The sequence below is a fragment of the Pteropus medius genome, unplaced genomic scaffold (assembly GCF_902729225.1).
Source record: "Pteropus medius unplaced genomic scaffold, Ma_sr-lr_union100, whole genome shotgun sequence".
In the NCBI taxonomy this organism is placed as follows: domain Eukaryota; kingdom Metazoa; phylum Chordata; class Mammalia; order Chiroptera; family Pteropodidae; genus Pteropus; species Pteropus medius.
Genome location: NW_024340698.1, coordinates 428,805 through 432,716, shown reverse-complemented (window position 1 = coordinate 432,716; position 3,912 = coordinate 428,805). Strand labels below are relative to the sequence as shown.

The window sequence follows — 3,912 nt, the reverse complement described above, 5'->3', positions numbered from 1 at the left end:
TGTAAAGGCATGTATCTCATTTGGCCCTGCCAACAATGCCACAAAGTAGGTGCTGTGATCATCCCTACTTTACAGAAGCAGAAAAACACTCAAAAGGTAAAGAGATCAATGCAAATCAAAACTACAATAAGATAGTACCTCACACCTGTTAGAATGGCTAATATCTAAGTGACAAGAAATAACAAGTGTTGATGAGGATGTGGGGAAAAGGGACCCCTCGTGCACTGTTGGTGGGATTGCAAACTGGTGCAGCTGCTATGGAAAACAGGTTGGATGTTCCTCAAAAAATTAAACATAGAACTATCTCATGACACAGCAATTCCACTTCTGGCTATTTATCCAAATAAACCCAAAACACTGATTCAAGAAGATATCTGCACCCTTATGTTCACTGCAGCATTATTTACAATAGCCAAGTTATGGAAGCAAGCTAAGTGACTATTATAGATGGTTGGATAAAGAAGAGATGGTATACATACAATGGAATGTTACTTGGCCATAAAAAAGAGTGAAATCTTACCATTTGCAACAACATGGATGGACCTAGAGGGTTTTATGCTAATTAAAATAAGTCAGAAAGAGAACGATAAATACCATATGATTTCACTTGTATGTGGAATCTAAAGAACAAAAGAAATAAACAAAATAGAAAGAGATTCATAGATTCAGAGAACTAATTAATGGTTGCCAGATGGAAGGGGGTTGGTGGGATGGTTGAAAAAGGTGAAAGGATTAAGAAGTACAAATTGCTAAATACAAAAGTAGTCATGGGGATGTAAAGTACAGCATACGGAATATAGTCAATAATATTGTAATAACTATGTATGGTGGCAGATGGGTACTAGACTTATTGGAGTGATCACTTGGTAAGTTACGTAAATATCTAATCAGTATGTTGTATCCCTGAAACTAATATAATATTGTATGTCAACTGTAACTGAAAAAAAAAATAATAGCCACAAATGAAGATAATGCTTTTCTACAGAAAAATATCCACTGAACCCTTATTTATAATAAGGAAAATATAAGTTGTCTAAATTTCTAACAGTGCCACATTGTTATATTGCAGTGGTATTATTAATAATAGTATAAATTTACCATAACTTATGCTTTCTTACTACAGGAACAAAATATATATGCTTTTTTGTAATGGGTTTGCTGTAAGAACACAGGTGTTATGAAAACCAACACTGTATCTAAGCCCAAATGGGAAAGGAAAGGACTCATATCAATCATGGTCATTGGACACATAGATATCGGCAAGTCTACCGTAACTGGTCACCAGATCTACAAATGTGGTGGGATTGAAAAAAGAACCATCAAGAAATTTGAGAAGGAGTTTGCTGTGATGGGGAAGGGCTCCTTCAAGTATGCCTGGGTCTTGGATAAATGGAAAGCTGAATGAGCGTGATATCACCATTGATATCTTCCTATGGAAATGTGAGACCAGCAAGTATTATGTGACCATCATTGCTGCTCCAGGACACAGAGACTTTATCAAAAACGTAATTACAGGCACATCACAGGCTGATTGTGCTGTCTTGATTGTTGCTGCTGGAGTTGGTAAATTTGAGGCAGGTATCTCCAAGAACGGGCAGACCATGAGAATGCCCTTCTGGCTTACACGCTAGCTGTGAAACAACTAATCGTTGGTGTTCACAGTATGGATTCCGCTGAGCTGCCCTACAGCCAGAAAGGATATGAGGAAATTGTTAAGGAAGTCAATACCTACATTAAGAAAACCGGTTACGGCCCTGACACTGTAGCATTTGTGCTAATTTCTGGTTGGAATGGTGACAACATACTGGAGCCAAGTGCTAACATGCCTTGGTTCAAGGGATGGAAAGTCACCCATAAAGATGGTAACACCAGTGGAACCACGTTGCTCGAAGCTCTGGATTGCATCCTGCCACCAACTCATCCAAATGACAAGCCTTTGCGTCTGCCTCTCAGGATGTCCACAAAAATTGGTGTATTGGTACTGTCCCTGTGGGCCGAGTGGAGACTGGTGTTCTCAAACCCAGTATGGTTGTCACCTTTGCTCCAGTTAATGTAACAACTGAAGTAAAGTCTATTGAGATGAACCATGAAGCTTTGAGTGAAGACAATGTGGGCTTCAGTGTCAAGAATGTGTCTGTCAAAGACATTCTTCGTGACAATGTGGCTGGTGACAGGAAAAATGACCCACCAATAGAAGCAGCTGGCTTCATGGTTCAGGCAATTATCCTGAACCACCCAGGCCAAATCAGTGTTGGATACGCACCTGTGATGGATTGTCACACAGCTCATACTGCTTGCAAATTTGCTGAGCTGAAGGAGAAGATTGATTGTTGTTCTAGGAAAAAGTTGGAAGATGGCCCACAGTTTTTGAAATCTGGTGATGCTGCCATTGTTGATATGGTTCCTGGCAAGCCCATGTGTATTGAGAGCTTCTCTGATTATCCTCCTCTGGGCCGTTTTGCTGTTGGTGACATGAGACAGACAGTTGCTGTGGGCATCATCAAAGCAGTGGACAAGAAGGCACCTGGAGATGACAGGGTCACCAAGTCTGTTCAGAAAGCTCAGAGGACTAAATGAATATTATCCCCAATACCTGCCACCTAGTCTTAATCAGTGGTGGAAGAACAGTCTCAGAACTGCTGATTGGCCATTTAAGTACAATAGTAAAAGAGTAGTTAATGATTACAATGAATTGTAAAACCTTCAGAAGGAAAGGAGAATGTTTTATGAACCATTTGGTTTCTTCTCTGTGTGTGTGTGTATATGTGTGCCAGTTTTTAAGTTAAGAGTTTTAAAAATCAGTAGTTTTTAATGGAAACAACCAAAAATCTGTCACAGAATTTTGAGATCCATTAAAACCAAGTGTAATCAGAAAAAAGGAACAAAACATATACATATGCTATTTTTTGTTATATGTCATTTCACTTAAAGCCACAGAATTTATCGATGACATTAAGTACTTTTTTTTTTTTTCATCTACAGCACCTGGTCTTCCTAGGTGGTTTCCTATCCAAGTACAACCCGGCCCGATCCTGCTTAGCTTCCGAGATCAGACGTGTTCAGGGTGGCATGGCTGTAGATCATATGCTATTTTTTCAATCAAGTTATTTTGTTTTTTGCTATTGAGGTGTATGAGTTCCTTATACATTTTGTATATTAACCCTTTATCAGATATATGATTTGCAAGTATTTTCTCCCATTCTGTAGGTTGCCTTTTCATATTGTTTCTCCTTTGCTCTGCAGAAGCTTTTTAGTTTGTTGTTCCATGTTTATTTATTTTTTTTCTCTTTTTGCCTGTTTTTAGTGTTGTATCTAAAACATCATTGTGAAGGAGTTTTCTCCTAGGAATTTTATGGTTCCAGGTCTTACATTTATGTTTTTAATCAATTTTGAGCTAATTTTTGTATATGGCATATGATAAGGGTCCAATTTTTGCATGTGGTTATTCAGATTACTCAACATCATTTATTGAAGAGCTTATCCTTCTCCTGTTGTGTATTTTTGGCATGAATTTATTTCTGGCCTCTCTGTTCTGTTTCATTGGTTTATGTGTCCATTCTTATAACAAGATCATACTGTTTTAATTACTATAGCTTTGTAATATATTTCAAAATCAGGCAATGTGATGCCTCCAGCTTTGTTTTTCTTTCTCAAGATTGTTTTGGCTAGTTGGAATCTTTCTGTTTCCATATGAATATTAGGATTTTTTTTTTATTTCTGTCAGAAATGCCATTGGAATTTTGATATGTATTGCCCTGAATCTGTAGATCTCTTTGGGTGGTGTGGAGATTTTAACAATATTAATTCTTCCAATCCATGAACACAGGATCTTTCCATCACTGAGTGGAGCTGATGCTGGATCACAGGGCGGTTTCCAGATCTGCAGTAGGACTGAGATCGGCGGACTTTCCT

The 3,912-nt window shown here is 38.2% G+C and overlaps 2 pseudogenes; one reads left to right on the top strand and one right to left on the bottom strand.

Moving 5' to 3' along the window:
• The first annotated feature begins 1,206 nt into the window (after window positions 1-1,206).
• LOC120612301 (elongation factor 1-alpha 1-like) lies at window positions 1,207-2,577 on the top strand (annotated as a pseudogene).
• Window positions 2,578-2,973: 396 nt separating this feature from the next.
• Window positions 2,974-3,081, bottom strand: LOC120613196 (uncharacterized; annotated as a pseudogene).
• Window positions 3,082-3,912: the final 831 nt, after the last annotated feature.